General features: G+C 38.5%; 1 protein-coding gene and 1 long non-coding RNA gene across 2 annotated transcripts in view; one reads left to right on the top strand and one right to left on the bottom strand.

Annotated features, from left to right (window-relative positions):
- The window catches only part of LOC121381068 (alpha-(1,3)-fucosyltransferase C-like), a 28,684-nt gene extending 18,486 nt beyond the window's left edge, over nucleotides 1–10,198 (top strand). The window contains exon 2 of the transcript XR_005959043.1: nucleotides 9,578–10,198. The gene's annotated coding sequence lies outside the window, so the exon portion shown is untranslated. The remainder of the gene's footprint in view (nucleotides 1–9,577) is intronic.
- LOC121381092 overlaps nucleotides 1–13,593 on the bottom strand; it is a 51,709-nt gene that overhangs the window by 24,193 nt on the left and 13,923 nt on the right. The window lies entirely within an intron of this gene.

Below are 13,593 nucleotides of genomic sequence, written 5' to 3'. Positions count from 1 at the left end.
GAATTGTTTCGAAAATGAATTACATTCGATTTGTCAACATCAATTATCATTTTGTTTTTCGTACACCATATATTAAAACAATTCAACATAGCTTGCAAGTCAGTTTCATTCTCTGCTAAAAGCACCAAATCATCGGCAGAGAGTAAAACAGACATTTTTTTCAGAATCTATGGTTACACCTTTTCCGAGAGCTTTAATGGATGTGGCTAAATCGTTAAGGTACATATTGAAGAGAATGGGCGGAAGTAAGCAACCTTGCTTTACACCACAATATGAACCTATCCACTGAGTCATAGGCTTTCCTGAAATCAACAAAAGCTTTAAAAGTAGATAATTTCTTCTTCTTTCTCGTGTCTGTAATAGAGGTGTGTGTTGAGAGTTGGTCAATAGTACTCCTACCTCTTCTAAATCCATTCTGTTCTTCGGCCAGGACATCGTTATATTCAGCCCAACAAGTCAGTCTATTATTTAAAATATTACAATATAATTTGCATACCACCGACACCAATGAGATCCCTCGATATGCTAATGGGTCTCGTGGATCAGACATATTGTACTTTGATATAGGATTTAGTATCCCTTGCCGCCATGTGTCTGGAACTACCCCCAGACTATATCATGTATTGAACAATTTTAACAATAATGTACACGAAGCATGGTTGCGTAAAGGTTCATCAACACCTGTAGCTTTACCGTTCTTAGTACACTGAAAAGCATGATATAGGTCATTGTGCAGAGATGCGGTCTTCATCTCAGATAACGTTTTTTTCGTTCAGAAGAAGAAGGAAATGGTTTATTTAACGACGCACTCAACACATTTTATTTACGGCTATACGGCGTCGGACATACGTTTAAGGACCACACAAATATCGAGGGAGGAAACCCGCTATCGCCACTTCATGGGCTACTCTTTTCGATTAGCAGCAAGGGATCTTTTATATGCACCATCCCATAGACAGGATAGCACATACCACGGCCTTTAATGTACCAGTCGTGGTGCACTGGCTGGAGCGAGAAATAGCTCAGTGTGCCCACTGACGGGGATCGATCCCAAACATACCGCGCATCAAGCGAGCGCTTTACCACTGGGCTACGTCCCGCCTCCCCCTTTTTTGTTCGTCCAGAGTATGCCAGAAGTGTCCGTTGGCACATTTATTCACAGAGTACTCGCGAGAGCTGATAGAAATAGTCATTTTCCTGTTCATGTCTCAGCGAATTTCTGTTGGGGAGTGAACCAGCAGTTTTGAAGCATTTGTGAGCATAAAGTGAATGAAAGTTTATTTTGTTTTGTTTAATGACACTACTAGAGCTCATTGATTTATTAATCATCCACTTTTGGATGTCAAGCGTTTGGTAAGTCTGACAGTCATACAGAGGAATCCCGCTACATTTTCCCCATTAGCAGCAAGGAATATTTTATATGCATCATCCCACAGGCAGGATAGCACATACCACGACCTTTGATGTACCGGTCGAGGTGCAATGGCTGGAGCGAGAAATAGCCATATGGGCCCACTGACGGGGATCGATCCCACATTGACCGCGCATCGAACGAGCGCATAACCACTGGGCTACGTCCCGCCCCTTGGAGTGAATGTGTTCGAAATACGACCTACCGGTTTTCCATTTGCATTCAGACCTGTCAGTATCTACAGTGTATTACGTGTTTAGAGTAAATCACATAAATCACTAGCATTTTATAATTATGTTAATACAAAGTTTCGTGTCTAATATATATATATATATATATATATATATATATATATATATATATATATATATATATATATATATATATATATATATATATATGGTGAATATATATTGGCTGAATCCTACCAGTTTGAAGCATCCCAATAGCCCTAAGACGATCTTCACGTCGTAGACGCCGCTTCACTAATTCAAAGACAAATAATGCATAACATACAAAGAACAAAGGTTAATTGATCATGAGATTTAGAAAAAAAACATAACAGTAGTAATCACTCAAACAGATTTATCGACCACTATGTGACGTCAAAATCGCGAATGACTCCCTACCTACGTGTACTGGGCTACTGCATGTTGCAAGTGCACATGTTTGGGTATAAGTTTGTGCAGCTATGAACGTTCTTTTCTGTACAAGTCATTTTTGAAAGCTGATCTCTGTTCCAGTCATTGGTAATGACATTTACATTTTTTAAATTCCCTACTTTGTTTTTAAAGATTATACAGTAAAACTTCTCAAAACCAGACCCTCTGTATACCGGAATTCCCTGAAAACCTGACATTTTTTCACGGTCCTTCTTAAAAATCAGTAAAGAACTTAAACACTCTAAACCGGATACCTCTTAAAACCGGACGTTTTACGTGGCGCCGAGGGTGTCCGGTTTAGAGGGGTGTCACTTTATATTGTTGTGGCCGCGTCCCAAGAATATCAACAATGTTCTGGGAATATACACAACACTCGCAGTGTTCCAGTTTCCAGAATTATAAATTTATTTAAGAGTTATGTGAAAATGTAAAAAATAATGTTCACAGGTAAAGGTTCGGATAGATAGCTAGATCAGGGCCCAATTTCACAAAATATCGTAAGCCTACTTTTGCACGTTGTGACGGTACATGCTCTTAATTTTGTTTTCGCCTGTGGCGATATTAATTGTTTTAGAAGGTCGTGTGCAGTTCCAAATTGCACTTAGCCAGGTGGGCAACTTGTTACGTAATACTTCTGCGCGACGGTCCTCGATCGGTACGCCTAATACACACCCAGAGCAGGTGTGGAGGCCATGTGGCTAGTAGTTACGTAATATCTCCGGTAGTGCTGTTTATGGCCAGGGGATTGCTCGCGGTTGGCGACAGCCAGTCTGGCGATCTAAGAGAAAGATATGCCGTCTTGGTCGCTGTGGAAATTCAGATGATACGTGAGGTACCGCCTTGTACCCCCAGGCGATTTTCTGATTTTGTAATAAATAGCTAGGGTTTAGAGATATCTGAGAGAAGCAAAAAGGACTGAACGATAGGAAGGTATCCCGGGGGAACGTTAGTCCGGTTGGACTTTGGTAAATATTTTATTTCTGCTCTGTTGTATAACCTTGATGTGATTGATGTGACTTTAAATATTTTAATACTGTATTATACCAATATTCTTTAGACAGTGTCTTCGGTCATCTGACGAAGTAAATCGTAGACTTTTTGTTCTAAATTTATACGAGTATTTGGTAATATAAAGCTTAGCCAGTCATCCTAGAAGACCTAGGTAAACTGTAGGTTATTGTCTTTATTGTGATAGGTACCAGTATTAATTCTGTGTTACAAGGTTACTGAATGAGTAGTTAGGGTTAATTAAAAATTAACCAGTTAGGAATAGAGCTGTAATTCCTTTATTAATTAAGTTCCCCTGGAAGCGTTTCTCAATTATTACACGTGTGGGTGTTGTGTCACGGTGAACTGATTAGAATATTTTGTAAACTAGACACCTAGAGATTAACTAATTAAGTGATCAGTTCTGGGTTGTTATTATTGTTGTTATTAATTAACTACTGCGGCTGTACATTTGTCAGCGTAGGTTAATACAGATTCCAAAGTGTATTGTGTTTTTGTTGTGTTTTCTAGTGAACAAAACGTGCTATAATAATATATACTTTATATAAGATCGTATCTCTGATCATACCTAGACGAGCCAAAGCGGTTTTGAACTGCCCGTTACAGAGAGATCTAATAGATATACAGTTAGGAGAGATATTTGGACAATCGTGTTTTATTCAGTTACGGGTATTATAGAATCCCCGTGACACACGTAAACGTAAATCTACGACTAAACCACAATTTATATTACTATTATAGTACAGTAAATACAGTTAGAAACACACATAGTTCATTTTCTTTTGTCCTTAAAATGCTCCATTTATCCTTAATGATGTAGGCTTTCTTCGTGAAATAGATGCCAAACACTTGTAAATGTATGCCCGGTATAACTGCTAGTTGTAGACGTAAACTTGCGATGTTTAGTGAAATAGATGCCAAACACGTGTAAATGAATGTCCGGTATAACCGCTAGTTGCAGACGTTAACTTACGATGTCTAGTGAAATAGATGCCAAACACGTGTAAATGAATGTCCGGTATAACTGCTAGCTGCAGACGTTAACTTACGATGTCTAGTGAAATAGATGCCAAACACTTGTAAATGTATGTCCGGTATAACTGCTAGTCGTAGACGTAAACTTACGATGTTTTATGAAATTGCTCTCATTGCTCCTTCCAGATCCAGTTATATTAGCAGCTAAACCAGTACTGACTGGACCGTGAATCGGTGAGGGCTGTATGTAATAAATGTAAACTTAACTATACGCAGCATGCTTATAAATAATTATTTTATGAAACAGTTTAATTGAACAGAGATAGTCATTTAAAAAAATATATATATATTTAAAAAATGTAAGTTAAAAATATTTTAGTGTCAATATAATGTAATATAATTTAAACTTGGAAAGTTGGACACGGGGTGGGGGGGTATGAGCTTACAGGTTTGTTTGGCAGCGAGTGAGTACTTGGAGGCCTTCGTTTCATGTATACTTTTTTTCGTGCTTATATTCTAATTAAGGTTAAAGCACGCTGTCCTGGGCACACACCTCAGCCATCTGGGGTGTCTGTCCAGGACGGAGAGTTAGTGGTTAGTTTGTTAGTGGTTAGTGGTTAGCTGTGGGTGGGCAAACCTGGCATTGACTAATATGTACTAATGTATGAATATCAATATAATAATGTAGTATGTGTCGAGGTTGACTATTACACACATAGATATTAACGCTCTTTAGAACACTATGATTAAAATCAGTCAAAGAATACGTCTGACTCCACCTTTACATAATTTGATATAGTCTTATAGAGGAAACCCGCTACATTTCTCCATTAGGTCAAGGTCAAGGTCAAAGGGTTTTACGTGCACGTTCAGAGCAAGCTGTTGTAGCGCACGCCTGTCGTGGGCACAGGTGCCGGCCTTGGCCGGCCTCTCTGTCCAAGACAGGAAAGGTGGGGGGGGGGGGGGGGGGAGGAGGAGGGACCGTCTGCACTGGCAGGTGCAAGGGAGCACCAGCAGTCCGATTGAATCGGTAGCAGGCGGATGGGATGGTGGTGCTATGGAATTTTGAGTGGAGCGATTTAAACCAAAGAGAAAAGGTGCGCAATTTTGTTGAGTAATTTTGGCGCAATTTTGAACGGTCGGTCGAAAGGTAAATGTTTGAGCTAGTATAGTTTTGAATTCGAGTGTAGCTCGTTAGTGGTTCGAGAGTAGCTCGTTATTTATCGACCTTCATGATGCTGGTTGTCTCCCTAGGCTGTCCATAGGGTCCTCAGAAGGACCTGACCTATTCAGGTCGTGGCATGACAGCCCAGAGGAGACTCGTGCAATTTTGTGTAGACACTGGTAGGCAAGGCAATTTGTTCCGGGGTGGTCGAAGCGCAGGTGTTGATTTGGTCTTCAGTTTGCTCCTCAGTGACACCAAGTACATTCCAGCAGCAAGTATTTTGGGTTATTGGGGTGGGGGCGGCCGATATTCTTTTGTTCGGCCTTCCCCGGTTGTGTTGCAATTGTGTACTCGGAACCGGTCTTCTTTTGTCCGGTTCCTTATTTGAGCACGTGTTGGGCCATTAATGTTGGGCGGATGCATTGTTATCATTAGTCAATGCATCCTGTGTGCTGTTGCGGTGAGCATGCTGTCTGTGTGTAATCCTAGTTTTGGTGTTTAGGTTGTACCTTTGCCTTACGTCCCTATTCTAGTGTATCCAACGGTCATCATGACCACCCCTCCCCCCCTGCCTCTGTGTAGCTTGGTTAACACAGTGGCTGGGGGGGATTAGTCTATTCTACTTATCTAATTTGAAGGGCACGCCCTTGTAGTATGTGTGTTGATTAAAAAGCCTAGTGCATAGCATATTATTTTATCACACAATGAAAGAGAGAGAGAAGGGAGAAAGTTAGTTGGTTAGTAATGAATTCACATACATCACAGTCGTCCTTTCTGGCATGCTAGGTAGTATTTCTCCATTAGTAGCAAGGGGTCTTTTATATGCACAATCCTACAGACAGGATAATACATACAACCGCCTTTGATAAACCAGTCGTGGTGTGTAACGGCGCCACATATAGCTCATCGTGTGCTTTGTCCGTTGAAAATCACCGCATAACGCTCACAGTTGTGCTATATGCGGCGCGCGCTATAGCCTCTATTAGAAATTCGAAAAAAAACAATTAGGCAGAGTTACGTCCCCTAACCACTCTCTACTTCTAGCGCGTTCCGGTTTGAACAAACATGGACGATCATGATATAAATTCCTGGATCAGCGATGAAAATGTGCCTCCAAAAAAGATTACAAAGGTTAGGTTGCAGGAATATTTACGAATAAGAGAGCTTCCAACAACGGAAACAAAACCACAGCTGGAAAAACGATGGTCACAGTTGTTTGTGAATCTTCAACTGAGATTTATGCATGCCAATCCCTGGCATCATAAATGTCCCCACCTATGCCTTAAAAATAAAGAATGATACAGGTAACAATTAAGCTGATGAAATTGCGTATTGTTATAACTGATCATGTGTTAAATATAGGAGATGAATCTAGCGAGCTGTCACACAACCTGATTGTTTTGGTTTTCATGCATGGAATGTTTTTGTTTTGTTTTTTTGCTTCAAAGCTGCAATCTCGCCTCACATTAATTATCATAATTTCATTTAAATATACAAACACACCTGCAGTTTTAATGAATCGTGTGTGACAGTAACAACGTTGTAATAGATAATACAAACATTATCTTTGTAGTGCGTCCCACGGGGAACGCATTTTTTCATACTATGGAATTTACAAGTTATTTATTTCTGAGCCGCTTGTTTTCTAAATTACACACAAACTTAGTATATTTTTATTATTTCCAAAAAACTGTTATTTTTATGTTTACGTCAAACAAAATTTAAATTATTTACAAAAACAACATTTTTGTAGGATTCCGATCAGAACAGTCCCCTTCACCACGTGCTATATTATGTTTTCAGTGTATTTCTGGGGACGCATGACCCGACCCCTCCCCTAAAAAACACCACTAGCCAGTTACACAATTTCCTGCACATGCGCCTGTTTGACTAAATATTTTGTTTGCTGTAAATTGATTAGGCCTATATACATTGCATTATAATTACAAACTTTCCGAATTTATACGATTTACTGTATTCTGATTGGCTGACGTCACTAAAAAACCAAGCGTTATCCTTCCATAAACCTAAACAAAAATACGTCATCACGGAAGACCAAGATCGATTGGAACTATTTTTAGCTGGATGGGCGAGAAGACCAATGACCCAGTTCGGTGATCGTTTTAAAAATAGAACAAGGAAGTGACATGTTTCCTCGATTAAAAAAATAAGGCAAACTGGATGAGATATTCATGTTATATAAAAAAAAAAAAATTACAATATATTTTTTATTTGTTTTTATTCTGTTAAAAAAACCCCCAAAAACATCCAATAGTATGTATACATGTATTCCTACGCTTATTTACAGAACATGGCTGACGGTAAGAACGAAAGAAATAATTTTTGAGTGTTTTAAGGTACACTTCTTGTACTGTTTGTAATTATAAGAATTGTTTTTTATTTTTTAGGAATTTATCGATGTATAAAAGTCACAAATGTAGTATAAAATCGCTTCGCTACGCTACGCGATTTTATACCATTTGTGACTTTTATACATCGATAAATTCCTAAAAAATGAGAAACAATTCTTATATAAAGTGTAAATTTTGCTGTAATAACAGCTAAATATATAGTTTAACATAAAAACATCTACCTATAGTAACAGTACTTGTTTTGTTTACATCACAATATCTGTGTGAACATATTTATGTTAGTCTTGCATGCCGATTATTTAAGGTTAAATGTTAAAATGAAGACATTGTTCTATACATGGTTATAAGCGTAAGTGGCAGGCAAATAAAAAAACCTAATATTTTAAAAATACCCCCCACCCCATAACAATTTTACCTTCCCCCCAAAAAAAAACCCAACCACAAACCCAGTAACAACAACAAATCTGCCCCCAAATAAACAATAGCCTACAAAACAAGCCCACACACCAAAACACACGCACAACCAAAAATATAACCCAAACTAACACGCACATTTGAAAACAAAAAGTTTTATCTGTGTACATATATATACCAGTGGCGTATGAAGTTGGCAAGGCGGGGGGATGTACGCACGCACACACACACATACATACAGACAGACAGACACACACACACACACACACACACACACACACACACACACAGCCAAAAAGTGTGGGGAGGGGGCCACACTTTTATATTTACACACTTTTGCACTATTATAAAGCAAAATATCTGAAAAGTGGGGGGACTCTTGCCCCCCTGCTTCCTACGCCAGTGAATATATATATATATATATATATATATATATATATATATATATATATATATAGAGGAGGGAGAGAGAGAGAGAGATAGATAGAGAGATAGAGAGATATAGGAGATGAGAGATATAGCGATAGATAGATAGAGATATATATATATAGAGAGAGCCAGAGATAGAGAGAGAGAGATAAAGATATATATATATATATATATATATATATATATATATATATATATATATATAGAGAGAGAGAGAGAGAGAGAGAGAGAGAAGAGAGAGAGAGAGAGAGAGAGAGATAAATACAGAGATATAGAGATAGATACAGAGACAGAGATAGAGAGAGAGAGAGAGAGAGAGAGAGAGAGAGAGAGAGAGAGAGAGAGAGAGAGAGAGAGAGAGAGAGAGACAGACAGACAGACAGACAGACAGACAGACAGACAGATAGATAGATAAAGATAGATAGACAGATAGATAGATAGATAGATAGATAGATAGATAGATAGAGATAGAGATAGATAGATACATAGAGATAGATAGATAGGGATAAATGGGGGAAGAGGGACGGGGAAGGTACCAGTGCAGCGGCGGCAGGGTTAAACACAGATAGTGGTACGACTCGAGGTTGTCAGTCTTCTTTCAAATTCAATTAAGAAGGACATTTTCACAGATACAACAAATATAAACCACAACGGTGCCTTTGAAAAGTGGTACGGTCCGAGTTGTACCCCACGCCTCCCACACACGCGCGAGAATACAACCCACATTTAGGACACTTGAAAATAACTATATCATTTTCAAAATCAATTAAAGTATGTTTTTGTTTAACGGCACAAGTAAAGCACATTGATTATTATTTAGGAATCTTTTATATGCACCATCCCAGACAGGATAGCACATGCCACGACATTTGATATACCAGCCGTGGTGCATTGGCAGGAACGAGAAATAGCTCAATGGGCCAGACGAGGATCGATCCCAAACTGACCATGCATCACGCGAGCGCTTTACCGCTGGGCCACGTCAGCTGTATGTAGATCATTTTCAACAACATAAAACATTATCATTTATCTTCTTAGAAACAAAAATAAATTGGACTAATCATAAATGGACACAAAAGCATGCATGTATATATACAATATTTTGTATTAATCATGTAGGTTACATTGCTTGTTATTTCAGGGTAAACCGACAAACTGATGACCATGCTATGTGATGGAGTGATATCAAATCCAGCAGAACTTTCCGCTATCTTGGAACATCCCCACCTTTCTATGTTCCAATTTTAAGCGATCAGACATTGAAGAAGCCATAGCTACACAATTTTCCACATTTGCACCTAAAACAGAAACCTGATGTTCGTGTTGTTGTTTTTTTGCACTGAATATGATATATAAAAGACACTCATGTGTCAACTAACACACTTGCACGTGTAGTCCAAAAAACGTTTATTATAATACTAAGTGAAGCAATATGGAATGTCTAAATTGATGTATTGTTTAATTCAAACCTATTAGTGATGTTACAATGAAGGAGTGTAATCGAAATTTCATAAGTTTGGTTCAACCAATATGATAATAGATAATAAAAACCCATAATCAATTATGTGGGGAAATGTTAACGGTTAAATGTTCCTCCAGTACAGATGATGGAATTAATGTAAATATACTGGGGTTGATGTTTGGTTTCATGTGTACATACAAAAAATAAATGAAATACATGTAGTTATTAAACTAGCCTTGTATATAGTGTGTATGAAGTAGTATATAATCATGTAAATAAATATTCCAATGAAACCGTTAACAATCTTGGTCTGTTTTCTTTTGTACAATTTATTATTCATTATAAATAATGCAATCTGCATGTTGCCAAGTTGGCCTACTTGTATTATTACTAATATACTATTCTCAGATGTCACCCACCCAATTGTTAATTTTTTTTTAACAAATTGGCTGAAAAAAAACCTTTCCTTTTATGGTGGAACTACAATGACCCAAAATAAAATAATCAACAAAAAGCATTTCCAGTTTTTGAGCGACTGTGGTAGCCTACACGTGTAAATGCATATACGACAATAGGTAACCATTGAAAATGTCTAGACGGGAATATTTTGTCTCAAACTGTGACCCTATATTGGCTATAAATTAATTTAGAACGGAAAAATAAACATTGTTTTACAATATATACCACCTCTATAATTAAGTTCTATTCCAAATTTGTCTTACCAACTTTCAAGATCGGTGAGTAGTGTTTCGCCATCTTGGTTATTTTCGGTTACCACTTCAGTACATAGTCATTTGACTCGCCGGATCATCGTTGTTGTATTCCGGCTCAAATTGATAGGGTAATACCCCTAACGGATTTTATCCTTCTTCGTCACCAATGGAGGTACCATTAGAGTAGATTGACAAATGTGATTGTGACGGTACCTGCTCTTAATTTCTTTTCGCCTGTGGCGATATTAATTGTTTTAGAAGGCCGTGTGCAGTTCCAAATGCACTTAGCCCCGATGGGCAATTTGTTACGTAATACCTTCGCGCGACCGTGCATTCCAATATGCACTTAGTCAAGCTGTGGAGGCCATGTGGCCAGTAGTTACGTAATACCTCTACGAGTGCGGTTTTTACAACCGTGATTTTGGCGAATGGCGACAACCAGTCTGACGATCAGAGCAAAATATGCCGGCGTGGTGGCTGTAGAAAATCCACATGATACGTGAGGTACCGCCTTGTACCCCCAGGCGATATTCGCTGTCTCTGAGAGTTTTGAATAAATAGCTAGGATTTTAGATATATCGAGGAGAAACATAAGGAAGGCTCCAGGGGATCGTTGTCCGTCCGGACTGGTAAATAATTTTATTTCTGCTCAGCGTAATTTAATACAGATTCCAAAGTGTATTGTGTTTTGTTGTGTTTTCTAGTGAACTAAACGTGCTATATTACATATATACATATATATTAGTTCAGACCGGACTTGGTAAATATATTTATTTCTGCTCTGTTGTATAACCTTGATGTGATTGATGTGACTTTAACTATTTTAATACTGTATTATACCAATATTATTTAGACGGTGCTGCCGGTCATCTGACGCAGTAATCTGTAGGCTCACTGTCCTAAATAATTATAAAAAGCTTAACCAGTTATCCTAGAGGACCTAGGTAAACTGTAGGTTATTGTCTTTATTGTGATAGGTACCAGTATTAAGTCTGTATTACAAGGTTATTGAATGAGTAGTTAAGGGTTAATTAAAAATTAACCAGTTAGGAATAGAGTTGTAATTCCTTTATTAATTAAGTTCCCCTGGAAGCTTTTCTCCATTATCACACGTGTGTGTGTTAGCGTTTCCCAATTATCACACGTTATTGAACGAGTAGTAAGGGTTAATTAAAAATTAACCAGTTAGGAATAGAGTTGTAATTCCTTTATTAATTAAGTTCTCCTGGAAGCGTTTCTCAATTATCACACGTGTGGGTGTTGTGTCACGGTGAAGTGATTAGCATATTGTGTAAACTAGACACCTAGAGATTAACTAATTAAGTGACCAGTTCTGGGTTGTTATTATTTGTTGTTGTTAATTAACTACTGCGGCAGTACATTTGTCAGCGTAGGTTAATACAGATTCCAAAGTGTATTGTGTTTTTGTTGTGTTTTCTAGTGAACTAAATGTGCTATAATAATATATATTTTATATGAGATCGTATCTCTGATCATACCTAGACGAGCCACAATCGGGTATAACTGCCTGTTACAGAGAGATCTAATAGATATACAGTTAGGAGAGATATTTGGACAATCGTGTTTCATTCAGTTACGGGTATTATAGGATCCCCGTGACAGGAGTAAAACCAAAATATCCAAACTAGCGTCCGTTAAGAATCAGCTGTTTTTAGAAAAATTATTCTCTGCTATCGGCAAGTTGACCTACTAACAGAATGAGTTGAATCCGCCGCATGCTACGTCACATTTCTGATGCGGGTCAAATCGACTGAGCAGTGGATTTTTGTCCCAGAGCGTTTTACGAAAAGTCACTTTATTAATAATTGGGATGGTATTTTTGTTTTTAATTTTTAATATTGTAATGTTTATGTATTGTTCTTTTATACTGTTTATTAATAATGTGCCACAAGCCTGGACCTTTAAAATGTGACAGTTTCTAATAGTTTTATAATAATGTTATTGTTATGTTTTTCTTGTTATTCTGTCAACTAAACGTGAACTGGTCCAAATGGAGGTAACGGTTAGATGATTAACGAAAGAAATGTTTGATTTAATGACGCACTCAACACATTTTATTTACGGTTGTATGGCGTCAGATATATGGTTACGGGCAACACATATATTGAGAGAGGAAACCCGCTGTTGGCACTTCATGGGCTACTCTTTTCGATTAGCAGCAAGGGATCTTTTATATGCACCATCCCACAAACAGGATAGTACATACCACGGCCTTTGCTACACCAGTTGTGGAGCACTGGCTGGAACGAGAAATAGCCAAATGGGTCCACCGACGAGGATCGATCTTAGACCGACCACACATCAAGCGAACGCTCTACCACTGGGCTACGTCCCGCCCGCCTACATTCTTGATGCACAATTTCAATAAAAGGTCCATGCCTGTGCAGTGGCGTGCGACATTAGCAAAACATCTTCAATAATATATACCTGCACATATTGCAACCGGCCTCGGTGGCGTCGTGGCAGGCCATCGGCCTACAGGCTCGTAGGTACTGGGTTCGGATCCTAGTCGAGGCATGGGATTTTTAATCCAGATACCGACTCCAAACCCTGAGTGAGTGCTCCGCAAGGCTCAATGGGTAGGTGTAAACCACTTGCACCAACCAGTGATCCATAACTGGTTCAACAAAGGCCATGGTTTGTGCTATCCTGCCTGTGGGAAGTGCAAATAAAAGATCCCTTGCTGCTAATCGGAAGAGTAGCCCATGTAGTGGCGACAGCGGGTTTCCTCTCAAAATCTGTGTGGTCCTTAACCATATGTCTGACGCCATATAACCGTAAATAAAATGTGTTGAGTGCGTCGTTAAATAAAACATTTCTTTCTTTCTTTCTGTACATATTGCAATTCTTAACTGTGTTAATCCTGCAGTGGCGTACCTTGTTCACCATGTTCTCATCATCGCCATGTTCACCTTAACATTGCCATGTTCACCTTGTTCACCATGTTCAATTTATATATAT

The sequence above is a fragment of the Gigantopelta aegis genome, chromosome 2 (assembly GCF_016097555.1).
Source record: "Gigantopelta aegis isolate Gae_Host chromosome 2, Gae_host_genome, whole genome shotgun sequence".
Taxonomy (NCBI): domain Eukaryota; kingdom Metazoa; phylum Mollusca; class Gastropoda; order Neomphalida; family Peltospiridae; genus Gigantopelta; species Gigantopelta aegis.
Note: the sequence above shows the minus strand (reverse complement) of the source record. Positions and strands in the feature narration are given on the sequence as shown.